The sequence below is a fragment of the Schistocerca piceifrons genome, chromosome 7 (assembly GCF_021461385.2).
Source record: "Schistocerca piceifrons isolate TAMUIC-IGC-003096 chromosome 7, iqSchPice1.1, whole genome shotgun sequence".
Classification (NCBI taxonomy): Eukaryota; Metazoa; Arthropoda; class Insecta; order Orthoptera; family Acrididae; genus Schistocerca; species Schistocerca piceifrons.
In genome coordinates, this window is record NC_060144.1 from 96742473 (window position 1) to 96765485 (window position 23013).

The 23013-nt window shown below is 45.7% G+C and overlaps 1 pseudogene; it reads right to left on the reverse strand.

The window, feature by feature from the left end:
- Positions 1-17469: 17469 nt before the first annotated feature.
- LOC124709432 lies at positions 17470-17587 on the reverse strand (annotated as a pseudogene).
- Positions 17588-23013: the final 5426 nt, after the last annotated feature.

The window sequence follows — 23013 nt, forward strand, 5'->3', positions numbered from 1 at the left end:
AAACTCTTCCGTCCGTCGACGGGACGCAGTGTCCCTTGCAGTATGCTGTCAGTTTTCACGTTGCTTTCGGTAGACAACGAGGTATATCCCACGGGCAGAGTCCGGAGACACAAACTCCCCCACATACTAAGACGCGACCCACACGCCTCATCTGACGTCAACACAGCCCCGCTAGCATGTAGACCTGCTCCGTAAATGAATATCTCTGTAAATGAAAATCTCATTGTGATATGCAAGTCAAGTCGTTCAAAAATGGTTCAAATTGCTCTGAGCACTATGGGACTTAACAGCTGTGGTCATCAGTCCCCTAGAACTTAGAACTACTTAAACTTAACTAACCTAAGGACACCACACACATCCATGCCCGAGGCAGGATTCGAACCTGCGACCGTAGCAGTCGCACGGTTCCGGACTGCGCAAGGCAAGTCATCTCCGATGTTCAGCTCAATGTCAGAGATTGCAACAATATCATTATTCTAACAAATTGTAAGAAAGTCCTCCCCCAACAGTGTATAGGCTGTACTATTCTAACATTAATCACGACGCTGTAGGTGACAACTACGATGAGAATAGCACTGTCTTCTGATAGCACAATCGTAGACGTCAAACACATAAATTCGGCAACGCTTCACTCTTCAGAAGTCGATAAGTAGTTGCTGACAAACCTAAGTGTTTAGAATGTAATGTTTCTCTGTAGCGAACAAACGTACTTTTATGAATAAGCAAATACGTCACGTCGAAAGAACAGGAAGTGCAGCACTTCAAAAATGGCTCTAAGCTCTATGGGACTCAACATCTGAGGTCATCAGTCCCCTGGACTTAGAACTACTTAAGCCTAACTAAACTAAGAATATCACATACATCCATGCCCGAGGCAGGATTCGAACCTGCGACCGTTGCAGCCGCGTAGTTCCGGACTGGAGCGCCTAGAACCGCTCGACCACAGCGGCTGGCAATGCAGTACTGCCGCAGTATAAAAGAGGCAGGCAAGGCAAGGCAAAGCAGCTTTGTATTCTGTGTGTTCACTGTTTGCTAATTTGCAGTTAGCTTCACTTGTCCGCCTTAAGTAGTAGTTACCCAGCAGCTGGGAAGGACAGCTTCGTGTAGTGCCGCCAACTTGCGCAGAAGACCGCAAATTAAAAATTGTATCGTTATATCTGCAACAAATCTTTTTCAGGACAAGACCGTATGTAGTATTGCGAGGACATTTTTACGACTCACGTGAGTGAAAATAGCAGTATGATTGAATAACTGTTCCGCAAATATTAGTTAATGAGTTAGGTTACCCCTATTGTGTATAGAGTTCTCGTATGTGCAGATAGAGATCAAATACTTGTGCATATGTAACCGTGGTGGTGGTAGTACCAAATAGATAAATCTGTGACTGGGTCACTTTAACAAAAATGCTGAAAATGCCGTGGTGTTGCGGTTGAAGAAAGAAAAAAAAGTGTACATAGTCATTTACAAACTTTGAAGTACTAGTAGGCAACCGTGGAACGGGGACTGTGAAAACAGTGCTACAGTCTGGAACCGCGCGACTGCTACGTCGCTGGTTCGATTCCTGCCTCGGGCATGGATGTGTGTGCTGTCCTTAGGTTAGTTAGGTTTAAGTAGTTCTCAGTTCTAGGGGACTGATGACCTCAGATGTTAAGTCCCATAGTGCTCAGAGCCTTTTTAGCCGAAACAGCGCTGTGTGATTCTGTAATAGGAGTTATTTCCTCAACAAGGCAACATCCGCCGTTACCACGCATTGCGAAGTAATCATCTGGCAGGTGTTTCAATGCCCTTTGCCATTTAATTCATCTCCAAGCTGCTAACAGCGAAAACCTCGCTCTCAACGGTGCTCTTCAAAATCAATTACCGGCTCTGTCGTATTGGAATCCTGTGGAGTGACGAGCTGGAATTTTTTCGTTGTTCTGTGTAGTTGTGTTTCGCATAAAAGCTGCTTTTCATAGACGTCACAAATAAAATCCTAAGGGAAGTGAACATTATCTTCCACTTGCTATAATCGTGCGCAGCTTTGCTCTGTATATCAGGTACGATGGGGCTTAGCAGCGATAAGCATGTTATCTGCTTCTCTCCGATCCCATCAGTTACCTGCACAGTGCACGTATAACGGCATAGAACTGTACGTGACTCGGCATGTGGGTAACTCGTTCTGTCTGCTGCGCTGGGAAATCCCCGCTTGCTGGATGGAGTTCGCGGAGACGGACTCGCGTGTTTCGTAGTTCCATTCTGCGTCATACGATCGGTACAGTCTCGTTTTTATTATCTTAATAATTTTGCTTGTCTTTAACCTGAAACTACACTTTCGTCGATTTCCACTTGTGATTAGATTACTCATATATTGACATTTGAGTGCTGAAGACAATATCCTTTAACGATCTGCCCGGGGGCGAGCAACTGTGAATGGATCCTTTATTGCTCCTCGTAATGCTGGCAGTTCTTTTCGTGAAGCTAGTGGATACACTTTTACTTTTCTACTGAAAGCCATCTTCTTCTTGCATTGAATGTAGTGGCGCCAGCGCATCTTGCCTTCCTGGTGAAGAGCGTGTCCGATATTCCTCCCTTTGTCTGAAACAGGCGGCATCTGTTTCTATCGCGTCGACGAGTTACATATGCCATATGAGAAACCCATAGCTATATTCTCACATTTAATCTCTCACTTGGACTTTTTGTTACATTATTACATTACCATCTGTTACTTTTATACGCGGGTAATACAAAATGTGCATCGGTTCACTGTTTCGAAGTGGAATTAATGATGGGGAAAACCGACTGGTTAAAACAGATACCGGTATTTTGGTTCCGAATAACTTGTATTTTCCAGTACACGTTTTGTCTCTGCTATATTAGGTGTTTGTACATACATAAAACTGCAACCAGTCGCTGTTTTGAATAATTATTTATTAAACCATGAACCACTTTTCGAACTTTTTCAGGTTCATCTCCAGATGGTTTCGGGAAGTATCCAGCATTATGCTAAAAATAATGATGTAACTTCCAAAAAGCATCTGAAGATAAACCTGAAAAGTTTGGAAAACCGGTACATGGAATAATAAATCATTATTCTAAATGTGACTGCTTGCAGTATTTCGGATTTACATTCAATTAAGTCAGAGGTTTTTAAAATATCCATAATGAATAAGCTTAATGAAAAGTGTTTATTTTCTACTAGCAATCGAGTAAAAAATGAAATATCAATTGGCTGTACCAGCCATACTAAAATTTTTCGTTTTCAAATAAACCTTTTTAAGAGGTCATTTTCATTCGTAAAATTTGCATTGATTTGAAATATTGCGCTGTTGGAGGAAAAGGGAAAATCTATCAGAGCCATTTTAATAACAAAGGAACAAGATACATATTTAAGACCTGTGAACACGAACAAGCTGTGGATGAAAACGCAAGGAATTGCTCTTAGGGATGGCGGTTATCGCTCAAACAACCCGTTGTTAAATATATCTTTTTTTTTCCCACGGCAGTTTAACCTGACTTAAGAACAGCTCAAGATAACTAGTTTCTGAAATAACCGTTTTTCGGTTTTCATTCCTGTTATTTCCCGCAACAAACGCAGAAATCGAACAAAGATTGAAATATTTTGACTCCCTTAGAATCAAACTATTAAATAGGCAAATAGAAGAAGCCTTAGTCTGTACACCTTCGCTGCTTTTCTCGAAACATTGTAAGTGGTTGAATGCTACAAAAAATCATCATTGTTCTCCTGCTGATTCCTATTTTTTGAACTCTGCTCAGAAATAAAAAATCGGGATCATACCACTATTTGGGAATTACAAATAGTCAGTGCTAAAGGGTGAAAATTGAGGTTGAAGAGCTGTTTTTCGTGTTAATTTGTCCGTTTACAGCCGGCCGCTGTGGCCGAGTGGTTCTACGCTCTACAGTCTGGAACCGCGCGACTGCTATGGTCGCAGGTTCGAATCCTGACTCGGGCATGGACGTGTGTGATGTCCTCAGGTTAGTTAGGTTTAAGAAGTTCTAAGTTCTAGGGGACTGATGACCTCAGATGTTAAGTCCCATAGTGCTCAGAGCCATTGAAACCATTTTGTCCGTTTACAAGGGCTACAGGCAGATAGAGGATTATTATGCACACAGAGGCAGGAGATCAGCTACTTCCTATTTTTATTGTGTGCTATGAACGAATTGTAAACTATTACTGTTAGCATGATTTTCGTCCCTCTTTTATTATCTCGTATAAATCGCGGAGAAATCTTGAATCGCCTAATGTAAATGAAACAGTGTTCCTCCTTGTCAAATCACGCCTTAAAAATATTTCCAGGATAGGTTCAGTGCCGTTCTGCAGTACAATGGATGTTCGGCGACGATAGCGGGAAACTACGAAAGACCAGCTGGGGGCAAGTATTGCACGCTGCACGTACACGCGAACCTATAGCCACGACACAAGGCAACAGGGACATTATTGTCTGAGCAACGCTGTACCAATTAGTATCGTCGATGCTGATGGGGATAAATCCAAGACAGTCTTACAATTAACGCTTGTCTCAATTCTTGTGATTAGGATCTGGTAGCGGCAGGTGACCTGAAGATAAAAACGGGCATGGAGTGATTGTGAAGTGTAAGATTTGCAGCTATAATCGCCATCGCTGCGAGCGGAGGCCGGATGAATGCAAAGGCTGTAATTCTCGGTACACTGCCGTAATCAAAACTATACCGCGGCTGATGGTTGCAGTGCTTAAGACATTATATCCTCTGCGTACTTGATGTTACAGGCTACATTTGCCACAGTTTATCGGATAGTTACCTTCATGGTTTCTTTTTTTCAGGCAGTTTGGTTGTACGGTGTTTGAAAGAACCGTTAATCTACATTACATACCAGTTTTCAAAGTTGCCGAATCGCGTTGCTACCGGTTCGACCGCTTTTCAGTGTCGCACTTGCTGCACCGCCAACTGCAGAGAAGTTGTCTTCTGTTTTGATATTGCATAGCTAATTAATTATCTGCGTAACAGCATATTTATTTATTTAGATACCTATGCTCTTATTTTTCTGTCTTTCGTCGCCACGCCGGCCGTGGTGGCCGAGCGGTTCTAGGCGCTACAGTCTGGAACCGCGCGACCGCTAAGGTCGCAGGTTCGAATCCTGCCTCGGGCATGGATGTGTGTGATGTCCTTAGGTTAGTTAGGTTTAAGTAGTTCTAAGTTCTAGGGGACTGATGACCTCAGAAGTTAAGTCCCATAGTGCTCAGAGCCAACCATTTCGTCGCCACACAGCTCTTTAGGTGCACACGCGAGACGTTGGAATCTAAGACACGTACAAACCGAAGCAAGATAAATCAACTTTTGTTTTTCTGTGCTAAGTATGTATCTATTGTTGCAGGCTCTAGAACAATACTTCTTATTTCGACAACAATCAAATCTTGGACTGTCTTACGTGATTTAGTCTGAATAGGTAAATTTCAAATATTAGGGAGCAACAAACGTCAGACAACTTCGCGATTTTGGTTTGTTTTTGTGGTGATTACGGTCAGTCATTGTCTGTTGACGTTGAAAGTTGTATTTTGGACCTCATGGATTAGAATCCTCCAGCCTGTGTACCCTGTAGCAGTAAGTCTTCGAAGGCGCCGTGGTGACAATCCATTTTTTCCTTGTCATTACTCCCCTCCAATCGAACGTTCACGGCCTTCGATCCAACAAAGAGGAGACGTGCTCTCCGCCGTTTTAACCGTCATCCCACGATGGCAAACTGCATTTATTATAAACGGTTGCGTGCAGAGCGTCGTCGTGTTCTTCGGGATAGCAAAAAAACTAGCTGGATTTCATTTACTAGTTCTTTTAACAGTTCCACTCCCTCTTCTGTTGTGTGGACCAACTTCCGAATGCTCTCTGTAACCAAGGTCCATTCCCCAGTTTCCGGCCTGACAGTAGCATACAGTGGATCCTCTTGCTTTCTCCAACACCTTGGGCCGCCATTTTGCGGAGATTTCGAGCTCCTCCCGTTATCACCCTGCCTTTCTCCATTGGAAACGAGCGGAGGCGGCTCGGGCGATACCGTTTTCTTCTCAGAATAGTGAGTGCTACAATGTCGCCCTTACTATGAGGGAGCTACATCATGCTCTCAGTTCATCCCGATATTCCGCCCCAGGGCCAGACACCAATCACATTCAGATGTTGTAGCACCTTAATCTCGCAGCCAACCAATTCCTGCTTAATACGTACAACCGCATCTGGGCAGAAGACACGTTTTCCAAATGCTGGTATGGAGCCAATCATACGCACCCCTAAGCCCGGTAAGGACAAACACCTTCCTTCTAGCTACCGCCCCATTTTTCTCACCAGCTGTGTTTCCAGCGTTATGGAACTGTGATTCATGCCCAGCTGCTATGGTCGGTCGAGTCTCGCAACTTACTAACCACTGCACGTATGGATTTCGAGCGGGGCGTTCTGCAGTTGACCATCTCGCCACTTTGCCCAGCCATGTCATGAATGGTTTTCTGCGGAAATCCCAGACTGTGTTCGTGTTTTTCGATACGGAGAAAGCCTACGGCACCTGCTGGGTGACTGGTATCCTCCGTACTCTCTACATGTGGTGCTTCCGCGTCCACATACCCCGTTTCCTTCAGGAATTTTAGAAATTTGAAGGTATCTGTGGGTTTTGCCTTGTCACACACATTCATCCAGGAAAACGGCGTGTCTCAGGGTTCCGTCCTGAGCGTCATCGTCTCTGCTATAGCCATTAACCCTAAAATAGTCTCTCTCGCCGGGCATCCGCGGCTCCATTTTCGTTGACGATTTTGCCATCTAATGCAGTTCTCCAAGGATTTGTCTCATTGAGCGTCGTCTTCGGCGATGTCTCGATCGTTTTGGCTCATGGAGCAGCGACAATGGCTTTCCTTTTCCCACTGACAAAACCGTTCGTATGAATTTCTGAGGGCGCAGTTGATTTCTTCTACAGTCTTGGGCTTGTTGCTTTTCTGTTCATTGAAACTACAAAATTCCTGGGGCTCATGCTTGATAGGAAACTTACTTGTTCCTCCCACGTGTCTTACCTGGCAGCCCGCTGTATGCGGTGCCTCAATATCCTACGTGTCCTCAGCAGTAGTTCTTGAGTAGCAGAGAACCACCCTCCACCCTTGTCTGTTCGAAACTAGGCTATGGGTGTTTCGTTTATGGATCTACACTTCCGTCACTTTTACGTCGTCTCAATACTATCCACTATCGTAGCATCCGTTTGGCCATTGGCGCCTTTTAAACGAGCCCGGTTGAGAGTCTGTATGCAGAAGCTGCCGAACTACCGCTGTCCTACCGCCGTGACTTCCTCCTCAGCAGTTATGCATACCGTTTGTATGCCTGGTCGCCCATCCTATGTCTCTTTTTCGATGACTCCTTTGATCGCTTCCCGCTTCTCTGTTTTGTCCTGGAGCTTTCTTTCGACTCCTGCTCCGGCAGCTTAACTTGACGCTACCTGACAGTTTCCCGATGGGTGTGAACCCTTCACCACCTTGGCTTCGTGTGGTCTTAATTCCCTTCCTAGACACTACTCCAGCCTCGCTCTATCACCATAAGTTCCACGACCATCGCATGGAACTTCGCGATGGTACCTTTGTATGCACTGACCGCTCTCGGATTGACTGTGGTGTCGGGCCGTCGTCATTGGTACTGACGTCTTTCGATATCGGCTTCCGGAACGTTGCTCATTATTTACAGCAGAGCTCTTCACTCTGTATCAGATCACGCAGTACGGATGCGACACAGGTTTTTCAATTACGTCATCTGCTCCGACCCTCTTAGTGTTTTTCAAAGCCTCTGTGTGCTGTATACCGTCCATCTCTCAGTGCAACGGGGCCAGGAAGGCTGTCACTTGCTCACTATTGATGGAGGCCACTGTGGTATTTATGTGGGTTCCTGATCACGTCGGTGTGACAGGAAACGAGGCCGCTGACGCTGCTGCCAAGGCTGCAGTCCTCGTACCTCAACCCGCTAGTTCTTCCATTCCCTACTGTGATCTCTGTGTTGCCGTCAGTCAGCAGGTGGCGTTACTTTGGCATCACCACTGGTCCTCCTTCCATGGGAACAAGTTCTGGGTCATTAAGCCTCTCCCAGCGGCTAGGACGGCCTCCTCTGGGCTTTCTCGCCATGAGATTATTTTAGCTACGTTGCGTATTGAGCAGTGTATTTTCAGCCATCACCATTTGTTAAGTGATGTTTCCCCAGCACTTTATGCTGATTGTCCTCACCCCTTGACGGTCCGCCGTTGCCTGACGGAATGTCCTTTTTTTAACCACTTACGCTCTCATTTGTTTCTGCCGTCTGAGTAATCGGCCGTTTTAGTGAACGACGCGCGGTCTGTGAACCGCATTTTACTTTTCATCCGTCGTAGCAATATGGCGAAGGGCGTTTTATCTTTCATTGAGGACCTCCGTTTGTCCATGGGGTTCTCCCTTTAGCTGTCTTCTCTTCCGTCGACTGGGATTAACGTGTAGCCGTTTTTAACTCCTCTCTTTGTCTTATGGGAGAGTGTGTCACAGATGTGATACAGGATTTGGACTGGAAACTAAAAGAAAGGCGTTTCTCGCTGCGACGAAATCTTCGCACGAAATTCCAGTCACCAACTTTGTCCTCCGAATGCGGATTATTTTGTTGACACGGACCTACATAGGGAGGAGCGATCACCACGATAAAATAAGGGAAAGGGAGAGCTCGTACGAAAAGATATAGGTGTTAATTCTTTCCGCGCGCTATACAAGATTGGAATAATAGAGAGTTGTGAAGGTGGTTTTATGAACCCTCTGCCAGGCACCTGAATGTGATTTGCAGAGTATTTCATGTCGATGTAGATGTCTTCGTGTTTTGCAGTTTTCACTTGAGCTCGTATGATCCTAGTTGGTTTTGCGCCCAACGAAATAAAACAAAAACAATCGCCCCGTTTCTTTCTGTGTGGCTAGTAATTCTTAAGTGAACTTCCGCTCGTTACATATGTTGGCTGGCAATTCTTTGTATTACTTCGTTTAAGGATTTGCTTTAGCTCAAAAATCATTTTAAAATACTGCCATCCTGTAAAAAAGACGTAGACACCTCGGCCGTAGTATCTCAGGTATTTTGGCTGCAGAGCTTTCACGGTGCCACGTGGCCGGAACAGATCCCAGGCTGCAGTGTTTCGCTTCTGTCACAGGGGTAGCCGCCGCACTGACTCCAAGCTAGCGTGGCTGTCCCCGCCAGCACTGTGCAGCAGCCGAGTAGACAGCCAGATAACAACGCAGACGTCCTCCCCTGCTCACAGGCAGGTAGTTCGCCCGTTAGATAGGCGAGGGCCATTGTTTACCGGCAGTTCGACTGCAGATTGCTGCTTGTCTCTTGTTGGCTGCGTCTGCCGCTGCAGCTGGCGCTGCCGGCTTCCCTGCCTCGTCACGCGCAGGAGTCGGTGCCGATCACAATCGGTGGCTGCTTGTCTTGATCCCTTCATGCGTTTAGCAAGCACTGTACAGCAGACAGAAGGCAGCGAAGAGGTACCGTTACGTGACTAATGAGGTGAATACGGTCACTCTTTCTGTCTGTCAAATATTCAAGTCTGACGTGTCGGTGTTGTCGTGATGAAGATTGATGCTGCCCCCCCTTTTTTTTTTAAATCGATGACGCAGCATTAATATTTATTTTATTTATTCAGGAGCTGCAGAGCTGCGGACCCTTTCTGACATAGTCGGCTATTCCTCGATCTTCTAAAGTGATGTTTACGATTTATTCAGCCTAACCAAAGAAACAAGCCATAATCATCGTCGAAGTGTGTCGCGGACGAACCACTTCCGTTGGTAGAATGAGATTTTCACTCTGCAGCGGAGTGTGCGCTGATATGAAACTTCCTGGCACATTAAAACTGTGTACCGAACTCGGGACCTTTACCTTTCGCGGGCAAGTGCTCTACCGCTGCAGAGTGAAAATCTCATTCTGGAAACATCCTCCCAAGCTGTGGCAAAGCCATGTCTCCGCAGTATCCTTTCTTTCAGGAGTGCTAGTTCTGCAAGGTTCGCAGGAGAGCTTCTGTAAAGTTTGGTAGGTAGGAGACGAGGTACTGGCAGAAGTTAAAGCTGTGAGGTCGGGGTGCTTGGGTAGCTCAGTTGATAGAGCACTTGCCCGCGAAAGGCAAAGGATCCGAGTTCGAGTTCTCGGTACGGCACACAGTTTTAATCTGCCAGGAAGTATCACTTTTTCGTCCACTCTTAGAACCCCCGAACAGAGACCGCGCCTTATTTTCCTGGTCGTAGTAATATATCGAAGCCCCAACTTCTTTCACAAAGCTGTGTATACGCATTCCAAATTTCCTGGGTAGGTTTTTGGTTAGCATTTTCTTGCAGCATTGTGACGAGACTGTTTTTGAACATTGGTGGAACTGTACGCTTTTCAACAGTTCAATGTGTACGCGAAATAGTGTCCTGCAGTCTGCTACATAACAAAGCGTGCCTCTCTCTCACGAAGTCAAATCATGTTCCGCCACAGCAAAGACGTTTGTACAACAGTAGATTTTTGTCGACATTCGTGAAATTCCAGTATAAATCGTCACTCTTCAGCGCAGAGTACGCTGTTTTGCAACTTCTTAGCAGATAAAAAGTGTACGCAGGACGGGCACAATCCAAGCTTATGCGACAGACTTCAGCAAGTGTGCTTAATGACGCATGTTCGACCGAGGATGACACCTAGATATTTAATTAAGTACTACGAGAAACCTCGACCCAATTAAACAGCCCGTGTAACCTGGCGTTTCCCTATCTGTTATGGAACTGGAACGCTGTGACTTCTGTTTTACTTGGGTTTTGCTGGAGTATGCGTTCGTAAAAACACTAGATCACTCGTTCAATATGGTGAGGTCATTTTGGGGTGTACTCTTACAGTCACTGATATTTTTGTCATGACATACTAATGCCCGGTCATCTGCTAACAGGATTTTCTTACAGCTAGTAACAGGCATATCGTGGACACAAAATTTAAACGTCCTTGGAACCAGCACTGATTCTTGAGGTAGACTGTGGTTCAGGATACTAGATTTTCCATTCGCAAAAAACCGTAAACCGGCAATCAGAGAGGATGCCTTTGAGTATCCTTGATAATTTTGACATATAATCAAATCAACAAACTTGAGCATCAGGTCTTCTCTCCATATTCTATCGCATGCTGCCGTCGGATCGACGAAAGATGCAAACGATTTGCTGCGACCCTGAAATCCGAATTCAACCAATGTTGTTAGTCAGCACCTCAATGCAGAAGCTCCGATTTTTCTGTAAAGCCACTTTGATTTTAATGATCTATCGGATGCGACCAAGGATTAACTTCTGCAGTAATTTACGTGTCATGCTGAACGGACAGATAGGTCAATAGTCGGCCGTGTTATGTCCTCCGTGCAGCACGAATAATTGGCATTAATAATAACAATAAAGGTTATTAACAATAACAGTAGTCTAGTATAGTTTAGAATCATTAGGAACGGAAGTAATGATGAAAGAGAAGACTGAAACGACAGAAAGATCTGACTCTTGGTAGAGGGTTCTGTAAATCAGGATGGTGGAGAGGGGAAGGGGGTGCGAATGATGGGAGGGGTTGACGAGAGAGAGCTTGGGGACAAGTGTGTGTGTGTGTGTGTGTGTGTGTGTGTGTGTGTTTAGAGTTTACGGTCGCACAACGGCGAGATTATGAGAGATATACGTTGTTCAGGATGTAACATTTGGTGATTGATTTTCTCAGGCCACGGGGCTGTATCTGACGGAAAAGCAAGGCAAGGCAGTGCATGCAACTAAACACAATGCATGTGAGTTCCAAATCGTAGAGCACAGACAAGATCGCTACGAAGGCAGAGTTTTAACTGAAGATTCAAAATGGTTCAAATGACTCTGAGCACTATGGGACTTAACATCTGACGTCATCAGTCCCCTAGAACTTAGAACTACTTAAACCTAACTAACCTAAGGGCATCACACACGTCCATGGCCCGCATCTCGTGGTCGTGCGGTAGCGTTCTCGCTTCCCACGCCCGGGTTCCCGGGTTCGATTCCCGGCGGGGTCAGGGATTTTCTCTGCCTCGTGATGGCTGGGTGTTGTGTGATGTCCTTAGGTTAGTTAGGTTTAAGTAGTTCTAAGTTCTAGGGGACTGATGACCATAGATGTTAAGTCCCATAGTGCTCAGAGCCATTTGAACATGTCCATGCCCGAGGCAGGATTCGAAACTGCGACCGTAGCGGTCTCGCAGTTCCAGACTGAAGCGCCTAGAACCGCTTGGGTATTATTGTATAAATAATACTGAGGTTTGCTTCGGTAGATGCACGATCAGCGGGGAGGATTGCTAAGCGAAGGGGCCCGGGTTCGATTCTAGGTCGGGTGGGACATTTCCCCCGCTAGGGACTGGATGTCGTGTTGTTTTTACGTTCGTATTGACGTAAATGGCATTCCACTGTTAAGATGGGCACGTCCCGAAATCCAACAATTAAAAAAAAAAAAAAAAAACGGTGTTAGCACAAGTTCCTCTGTACTGTATTGGCAATACAGGTTTCCAGATTCACAACTAAGACGGCTTAACATTTCCATTGCTAACTCTTTGTTTTTTATCAGGTGGGTTGCAAGTGCAGTCCGTAGTGGAGGAGGAAGTGTGGTGTATAATTTCAGCAACGATGGCGTAGATTCAGTTTTCCAAGACTTCTCAGGTTTCAGTATTTGTCGGTAGGCTGTGGTACTGCGGCAGATACGGATTTTGCTAATTGGCAGAGCCCCGAATATCTGGGATGTTCCGTGGTGGTGGTGGTAGTGGTAGTGGTGGTGGAGTGTGAGTGTGTGTGTGTGTGTGTGTGTGTAACAGTTAACAGGTAGGTGCGATCGGTGGCGCGGTCTCGCTGAATTGAGCACTACAGGGCACGTCCTTCAAATTCCACTGTGCTTCACTGCGTCTGCCGTTGTGCGAGCTGAGTAATGGCCGGTCGCGGGGACGATCTAATTCTGCGCCACAGCCGGGCGCTGCTTGTCGCAGGGAGCGAAAGTGTAGGGAATGAATCTTCCCCTGACCTGCGCGGTGCTCGCTCGCCGCGACTGCATCCGCTCGTATCTTCTGATGTAGCTGAAGGCCTCCCGGCATGAGCTGTAGCTATATGCCGTTACTTGGTTTATGCGTGTTTGCTTAATGTACACCGGCCAAGTGCGCCCTGTTGATGACTTCCCGTGCTATAAACATATTTCAATGGACCTGTCGAAGCACAAATTAGGGATGAGGAAAAATCGACCGGTTAAAAGCGAGACCGGTATTTTAGTTCTGAACTACATGTATTTCTCAGTATTTGTTTGGTCTCGGTCATAACAGATGTTTTATGTTCATGCTAAAGACCAAATAATGAAACAATACCATTTAGCAACAGCAGCGGTGCTAAAATTTTCCGTTTTCAAATATACTTTTTTAAAAGGAGTAATTTTTAAATTCATAAGATTTGCACTGGTTTCAAACATTGCGTTATTATAGAAAGTGGGAAAAGCGATCACTGCTATTTTAATAAAAGTGCCGACAATAGCGAGCAACGAACACACAGCCTAAGAGTGGCTACAGCAATGCTGGGACAATAGTGTCTCCTGTTGCCGCGTGCCTGAGGTTAAGGCACGTGAGAAAGTGCAGTGTGCGAGATCTGTTCCCACCTCCTCTATACGGTTGTTCCTCGCTAACGTCGCCGAACATGCGTTGTATTGCAAAACGGCAGCAAACGTAGCCTGAAAATATTTTTACGAAGTAATGTAGCGATGAAGTACAATGCTTCATTTGCTTTAAAAGATTAAAGATTTCTCCGCCATTTCTATGAATCAGCAGGAGGGAAGTCGTTAAGGTAACAGTAATAAATTGAAAGCAGCAATTAATTCATAGTACACAGTAAAAATAGTAGGTAGCTGATGTTCTGCCTCTGTCTACGCAATATGCGTTTATATACTTGTGGCCATCAAAACGGACAAATTATCAGGAAAAACAGAGTTCATCAACCTTAGTTTGCACCCTTCAGTAATGACTATTCGTAATGCCCAAATAGTGGTATGATCGCCGACTGTAACATGGTTTTTCAGTCGAGTTTCAACAAATTAGAATCAGTGGGAGAATACTGGTGATTTCTTTTTCGTATTCAACGACTTACCACTTTGTAGAAAAGCAGAGAACAGCGGATGGGCTAAGTTTTTCTTTTATTTACCCACTAAATTCAATATTTCGATTATGACTTAGAGAGTCAAAATTTTACAATTTTTGTCCGATTTGTACGGAACGCGCGTAACCGAAATCCATTGTTTCAGCGACAACTCCCATCCCTAGCACAAATTTCGTCTATGTGGGAACGAGAGCGTAGGCTTTAATGGGAGACTATTGTTGCAGCTAGATACAGCTCTACTGCGCACCTCAAGCCACTGATAAGAAAATCGGGATTAGCCGAGCGGTCTAGGGCGCTGCAGTCATGGACTGTGCGGCTGGTCCCAGCGGAGGTTCGAGTCCTCCCTCGGGCATGCGTGTGTGTGTTTGTCCTTAGGATAATTTAGGTTAAGTAGCGCGTAAGCTTAGGGACTGATGACCTTAGCAGTTAAGTCCCGTAAGATTTCACACACATTTGAACTTTTGAACATCTTAAGTGCCTTAAACGCTAGTTTGCACACAGGTTGCCCTCGCACAGCTTTTGGGAGCATTTTTGTGTAAGTGTCTCCAGTTACTCGAAGTGAACATTCAATTAACCGTTATTTCCACTTTCGTCGGAGTGACGTAACATTCTGAATAATACTTTTTCCGTTACCATAAAATCTGAGAAGTTGGGCTGTTGTGGTCTCAGTTTTGACAAGGTTGCGACCGGGTGCTCATTGTTCACAATATATCTGCTTCAATTTCCCATGTATTACCTGAACGGGCACGCCGTTCCCCGCATTAATGTCCTCAACCTTCAGCAACTTGTCGGCTGAGCGTGGCTGTGTGGTTTCGGAGTCGGATAAAGAATTCTTTTGAGCCCAGTTAAGTACCAGGATAGCATCGTCAGCATTCAGTAGCGTCACCTCCTCCTAACGCCGTTGACTGATGGCGTTCAGTGCCGAATGCCCAGCGGCCACGCCCCCAGGGAGGAGGGGGCACTTTTGTTCGCTGGGAACGCCAGGGGCTACCGCGCGGCCGAGAATCACTGCAATGACCCTTCTCTTCAGAGCAGCTCCCACCTCCTCGTATAGTTTCACCGCTCACTCTACCTTTGCCCCCTCTCCTGACGACATCCTGGCTCTCCGTAGCTTTGTCCATAACTTATCATCATAAATCCTCACCATACTTCTTATCTTTCTTATTTCCGTCACTATCCAGGTTGGACTACCACCCTTCTGCAGATTTCTCCGAACTGCGAAATGTGTAGGGAAGAGCACCTTATGCGGTACGTCGATATCTGCCCGGATGCGATCTTTCTGACACGCAGTTTTGACCAAACTGCAAGTCTTCGTTGATCCATTATGTATCGTGGGACGACGGATGGCATGAACTTCTTGATGCAATAATTTACGAACAGCCGTATTGTAGAAATTTATTTTATTTTTTGGACTTCTATGTGCTACCAGTTTCGGCATTGATGCAATCTTCAGGCCCCACTCGTCATAGTCGTAAAATCGCTATGCGCGGAAGGAGCCATATAACTGGATCCGTGAATCAATCGTCTGTGTCGCCTGGCCACCAAGAGCTGTTGCAGGACGATTGATTCACGTATCCAGTTATATGGCTCCTTCCGTGCATAGCGATTTTACGACTATGACGAGTGGGGCCTGAAAGCGAAATCAATGTAATGCCGGAACTGGTAGCACATAGAAGTTCATAAAATAAAATAAATTTCTACAATACATATGGCTGTTGGTAAATTATTGTATCAAGAATCTACAAGTCAGTCCCGCAATCTAACGCGGTAGTCAGTCAAGAGGAGATAGGAACTCCCGAAGCTGCGGTGATTCATCACAATTTCCACCAAATAGAAAGGGGAAACTGAATGAATGATTTGGACAAGTGGTGTACGAAGCCACCACTGATACGTCGTTCTTCTTCTTCAATATGTGGCGACGCATCGTGGTAGCAAACGGACCGCTGTTCAGGCAGATGGTGAAAGGTTCTCGTGTGGAGAACGTTTACATCGGCTGGAGTCTGATACGTCTGTCACCGCTGCCGCCGGTGAACTGTGCACCAAACTACTCTCGCGACTTGGAAATTACTGCTCCCCGCAGGAGACTTGTACGTTCGGCAAAACAGCGCCGCCCCATCGGCCACAAATGTTGAGAGTGCCAGGCTTTGGTCTACGGTCGTCCTCTATTTGCAGTCTTTTTGTCCTGACTTAAGATGTAAGTAATCTGTTTTTGACACGATAAATAAGCACAGAAGATATATACGCTGAAGCGACGAATGAAACTTTGTACCAAGGCGGGAATTCGAACCAGGTTCTCCAGCTCACTAGGCGGATGCGCGAACCACTACGCCATCCTGGAACAGCGGCTCTGTCGAACTGCACAGACTACCTTAGCACTTTATGTAAGTCTGCAGGCTTTCGTGGCCGTTGTCACTGAAGTTAAAATCTTCTGGGTTATTAGGCCGCGTCATGTTTCTTCTAAAATGTTCGACGTTTCAATCCCTCTGTGTAGATCTTCCTCGGGATATATTGGTGTCCACTACTGCTAGAGTGTTCTAGCAGTAGTGGACACCAAAAGATCCTGAGGAAGGTCCCAGCAGAGGGGTCGAAACGTCGAACATTTTAGAAGAAACATGACGCGGCCTAATAACCCAGAAGATTTTAACATCAGTACCCTAGCACTCTTCCCTCCTCAACCAATTTCCCATTCATGCCTCAGCCCACTTGGTATTTCCCCTAAACTCAGCATTGAACGAAGTGGTGGATCCTGCCTGAAACCCAGGCATAAGAGCCTTAATCAAATGAAACTATACGGTTCCAGAGCCCTTTCTATGCCTCAGACTTCTATGGTAATACGTAGGCAGAAGCGACGAACGATATTTTGTACTAAGATTGGGATTCGAACCGGGGTCTCTTTTCCAAATTTAGGGGAATACAGAGTGAGCTGAGGCGTGAATGGGAATTTGGACTGGCGAGGGAGGCGTGCTAAGGCAGTCCGTGGAATTGTGCCAGTGAGTCAGGATGGTGGTGGCGTTAGCGCATCTGTTTAGTGAACAGGAGATCTGGGCTGAGTCCCGGCTTCAGTACAAAGTTTCAATTGTCGCTTCAGCTTATATACTTACTTAACAGATGTTTGAGACTACTCTGGAGCCATATAACTAACTCCTCCCGAACAGGCCATGGAGGCCCAACGGTACCGACCGGCCGCCGTGTCATCCTCAGCCCATAGGCGTCATTGGATGCGGATATGGAGGGGCATGTGGTCAGCACACCGCTCTCCCGGCCGTATGTCAGTTTCCGAGACCGGAGCCGCTACTTCTCAATAAAGTAGCTCCTCAGTTTGCCTCACAAGGTCTGAGTGCACCCCGCTTGCCAACAGCGCTCGGCAGACCGGATGGTCACCCATCCAAGTGCTAGACCAGCCCGACAGCGCTTAACTTCGGTGATGTGATGGGAACCGGTGTTACCACTGCGACAAGGCCGTTGGCGGAACCATATAAGTTCATCCAATTAAAGCAGAGGAGACGTTGCCGGCGTGGCGGAGCAGACTTGCGCCTCGCTGGCGGGACGGGTACTTTTTATCTGCAGCTAGAGCTAGAGGTCTGGCGCTGTGACGCAGTCGCCGTACAGTTTTATCGGATGCACAGCGGCAAGCGCGCTCGCAATGGCCGGGTCAGGGACGCGGGACCCTGGTGGCTACTCTGGGGCGTCACAACACAACACAACACAACACATACACTCACTCACTCACTTCTTATACACTGGAAGGCTTTGGCGGCACCAGTTGACACTGCAGCTGTCACAAAGCGGGGCCATGCGTGCCGATGGTGGACCCACCACGGCGCAGTGTGCAACACTAGGGCTGCTGAAAGTCGCTTGTGTTTGTTACTGGGTAAAGAGTAATCGACTAGACTCCATAAACAGTTTCCCTAGCGTTCGAAACGTTTCGTTGCTTTCATACGTGAGATTCATGCCCGGTTCAGTCCTAGTCGGTAGTTTCCACGTTCCTCCAATTCGTTACCCTCAGCCAACTTGGAGTAAAGGTGCGTACAAACGACGCCTTTTTTCTGTGCACCTTACATATCCAGCAGCACAAGCTCGCATGCGTATCTGTGCACGCGTAACTTCTTCGAAATAAAGTGCCTACGACACAGCGAGCGCTTTGCTTCCCGTTCCCGAATGTGGTGGGACTGTCTCGCGCTGCTTAGCAGCCGGCCGGGGGGGGGGGGGGGGGGGTGTTCTGTTTCGCAGTGTCATGTATTGAAATTATGCACGATAATGCATGAAGCTGAAGAAACGAATTAAAATTTGTACTACGGCCGGGCCTTCTTTTAGATCTCATTTTGTTCTATGTTGTTCGTTGAATCTGTTCGGGGCGGACGTCCGATGACACCTATTCAGGTTCTTCTTTGATCCATTCACTCAGTTGTTTTGTCAGAGAGTAGCTAACCGTCTGACCGAACACACCGAGCAGCCGTACCGGCAAAGGGACTTGAACCCACGTCTTCTTTCTTACGAGGCAGAAAAACTGACCATTAGACCACCGCAGCACTATGGCCAACATTGCTGCACGAGCTACACAGGTCTAATGTCCTCCCCAACACAAACTTCAATGCGTATCTCCAGCTTATTTTCCCCCTACATTGTCACTTAAATGTCTCTGGCAAAATTTGATAACAATATCTGTTAAAATTATGCTTTAAGCCGCGCGGGATTAGCCGAGCGATCTAAGGCGCTGCAGTCATGCACTGTGCGCCTGGTCCCGGCGGAGGATCGAGTCCTCCCTCGGGCATGGGTGTGTGTGTGTGTTTGTCCTTAGGATAATTTAGGCTAAGTAGTGTGCAAGCTTAGGGACTGATGACCTTAGCAGTCAAGTCCCATAAGATTTCTTACACATTTGGACATTTGAACATATTCTTTAAGGTGGTTTATGTCCAATGATGTCTGTTGAGAAGACCGCATGCTGAAATTTATGGAGTACTCATATGGAACGCCGCCTCTGAAAATTATTTGAATAAAAATTTGAGATGTGATGCCCAGAGTGCCAAGTAGTGTCTTCACCTTGGATGGCCCACACGTTGCCAAGGTTGTTTAGACTAAGTTGCAGAAGTTTCACTGGGAAGCCGTTAAATATCCTCTATACAGTTCCCATTTATCCCCAGGCAATTTCCATGTTTCTGAGCAGTGAAGAAAGACATTCGTGACCGCCGGTGAGCTTCGGACGAAGAGGTGCAAGGTTGGGTACAATAATTTTTGCGTAGGCAACTGCAAATATTTTTCCACGAAGACACTGACTGTCTTCTCTCACAGTGGGATAAATGTATTAATACTTACGGCGATTATGTAAGGAATAATAAACAGATTACTTACTTTTCAGCATTTCACTGTTCCTTGTAATGACACTGAGATTCTGGCACGCATTTCCAACTATTGGGGTAGTGTTATTAGGGAATCAGTTGAAATTAAATTAGCAAAAAAATATAAATAGAGATATAGATTTTTACTAAAAATCTGTGCGAAATCTTGCTCTTTCTAGTGTCAGAAAACAGGTAGACAGAGTTATTGCTACCTAAGCCGTTGATTATTAATTCTCACTATCGATAACTTTTGACATTAGTCATCTTTGGTTGTATGGTCGTGGTAGAGTTTAATCTCTCTCTCTCTCTCTCTCTCTCTCTCTCTCTCTCTGTGTGTGTGTGTGTGTGTGTGTGTGTGTGTGTGTGTGTGAGAGAGAGAGAGAGAGAGAGAGAGAGAGAGAGAGAAAGAAAGAGAGATACGCTCTTCAGATATTAAATTGTGCCTTCAATATGACGGGGTGTGCACCTTTCTTCGAAATACAGGCGGTTGTCGAAAACTTCACCCGTTGTATACCCATAAGTTCTTGAAACACTTATACGCCCGGGAGAAACTCAGGGTTACAGCCTTTTAATGAATTAAAGTACAAATGAGGTATCGAAAGTAATTTAAACCTTACATAACACCTAAGAAAAACCCTTGACTGTTTCGTAGTTTCAGGAATAATCTCAGAAATGCGTTGTTTTGAAACGCAAAATAAATGTCTCAAAGCGGTATGTATGTCGCTGGTTGCCAACAAACTAAATGGAGTTTCCAGTCTTTTCGCTGCAGAAATTGAATTGCGCGTAAAAGTGTCTTGCCTAGAGACAGAAGTTCCCTGCTTAAAAAGCAGAAAATCTAAAATCTTGCTGCGACCTCATATAAAAATTTACAAATGAACGTCGCCCCCGCTTGGTATTTCTCGTACGTCTGTTGTTTGGAGACTGGTTTAGCCAGAGTCGACTTAGTTTTCTTTTTTTTTTTGTGTCCTTGAGCACAATAAATGCAACACAAATTGCCGAGCAAAGAAACGGATGCATAGCAGACTGCTTGAACAGTGACGTAATGTGTGGACGCGATAGCGCGATTGCTTACGATACATTGTCAGCAGTATTCTTCCTATTCCTTCTTTCTCCGTGCCACGGTTACTGCAGTAAAGCAATTCGCCAGCGTCTCGACAGCCCACGGCCTCCTCTAACAGGAATTTTTACTCTCCACGCAAGGTGCCGGGAGACAGATAATGCCTTCCGAGTGCACGCGAGGCACGGGCGTGGCAATTCAGTTTGGAACTCTTTCGGTATGAAAAAGTATTCATCTCACGCAAATTACGATTCTACATCCGCGTACATAATGTGCAAGACAGTACATGGTGCGTGGCGGTGAGCAGCATGTACAAATTTTCTTTTCTATTCCACTCGCAAACAGAGCGAGAGAATATATGTCTTCGTATGAGCCCTAATATCTCTTATCTTGTATTCATAGTCCTTACGTGAAAAGTATTTTGTCGGCAGTGGAATCGGTCTGCCGTCAACTTATCAATAGAAGAGCTAGTTTGCGTCGCGGGAAGACACGGGACTCTGATTCGGACAGCGGCTGTTCAAAGCCCAAATATAGGAGCCACCCAGATATAGAGGTTCTATTGTTCGCCTGAGTTACTTACGGCAGGTGGTGACGTGGTTCCTCTGAAAAGCACACAGCTGGTATCCTTCCTCACCCTCCTTCCATTAGAAATTGTGCTATATCTCTAATGGTCTTGTCATCGATGGGACGTTAAACAATAAACTTCGGTTCTTCCATACAAGTCTCAGACAATGGCAGATCATAATGTGGAAACCTCAAGAACATTCTTAATAGCTTTTACCATGACCGACGCTGTACAAAGTGAGTTGAGGTCTCCTCAGCTCAGTCTCCTTATCTCAGATTCATATATTTCCTCTTTTTCGTCAGAAAATTTCTCAGGAGGAGACCACAGTGTGTATCAGTTACCCAAATTTCTTAACTTTTTCTATTTTCCTGGCCACGTCTTTGTCTCCTGTCTCGGCGTACAACGATCTGGATAAAATGTCTGCTTAACTACACTGATGAGGTAGTTCAGACGTTGATGATTTACATTTTCTGCAGTTTACCGTCAAACTAACTTCAGCTTCCATTAGCCAATAGTCTGGCTCTAATCAACATGCGATCGACGACCCTTTAAATTCTAACCTACAAATACTCTCTCGATAAAATCTCTTTTAGGTCATAGTGATATTTCTGTCCACTCTAGCCGATTTTCTGTAGGCTTCTTAGAAAGGAAATAGTGATTCTCCATCTACCAAAGAAATATACAAAATGTTCCTATGTTGAGCGTCTAACGACACAGCTCGATGTTACATCAGATTTTAAAGCTGTAGCTTAGTCACAGGACATTTGAACAGCGAATAGAGTAGGATGTATGCCAGTAATGAATTTCCGCCCCTCCGTTCTCTCTCTCGTCTGTATTGTCAAACTCAGAACGACATCCCACACGCTCTCATCAGAGACATTCCGAAGTTCCGTATGTGACACACTGTACCAGTCTCCAAAACTGACATATGTTCTAAGGCTTGCTCCAGACAACGAGTACGCAAAGTAAATCAGCGAATGTCGATCTGCCACTGAAGTTTCCGTTGCCCCACACCAAGTGCAAAGAAAATCATGAGACACGTGCGGAAGGCATACACCGCGCTGATAAATTGTGCGCCTTGTAGACGTTCCGCAGCTAGCCTGAAGATTTGTGCCAAGTGGAAAATTAGGACCGGCTGTACTCCCCAAACGCCGTCGTCGAGTAGCCGCGTTTCCTATTTTCTTACTAACATAAATGCAAACAACACCCATTCCGTGACGTGATGTACAGAAAAAACGCCTTAGTTCGTTTCTGGCTCATCTCTGTGTATCGGAAATCACTATGCAGCTATTAGTTTGGACTGTCTCTTTTTCCTCTACTTCTACACGTAAAGGTTTCCAATCGATTTGTAATCAATACCTGTGATACAGTGAAAGAAAAACTGTTGCACTAGGCATCTGACACCCGAATTTCAACTCTACTCATCATTGGAAGGAGCGATATTTGAATCCTAGAGTGGCTGTTGTGATTTACGTTAATGGTGGAACTCTTCTTCTTTACTTGTTACTTCCTACCCGATCTTGACGGTTCGTTCCTCATTAAATACGAACAAATAGTACTTTTAACAAAGGGAAAGAACCCGAATGTAATAGATTACAAGATTAGTGGTGAGCATATGGAGCAAGTAACGGTTTTAAGATATTCAGGTACAATGCTACGAAGCTGTACGAAATCGGCTGACGGCGTGGCACGAGCAGTCGGAAGACGCGATATGTCTGTGAAGGAAACGGCAGACAATACGCAAGTGCACCCAGTTGTAGTGTAGTGCTCGTCCTTTTGGAGCACTCATCACGTAGGGACGACGGTAAAATATGAAACTAATTTGGAGACGTACTGCTCGTTACAGACGCGACTGAAGTGTAACGGAGGTGCTCGGAATGTAAACGAGAGTCGTTGGAAGGAAGATGCTGTTGGCGCGAAACCCTCTGGGCTAAA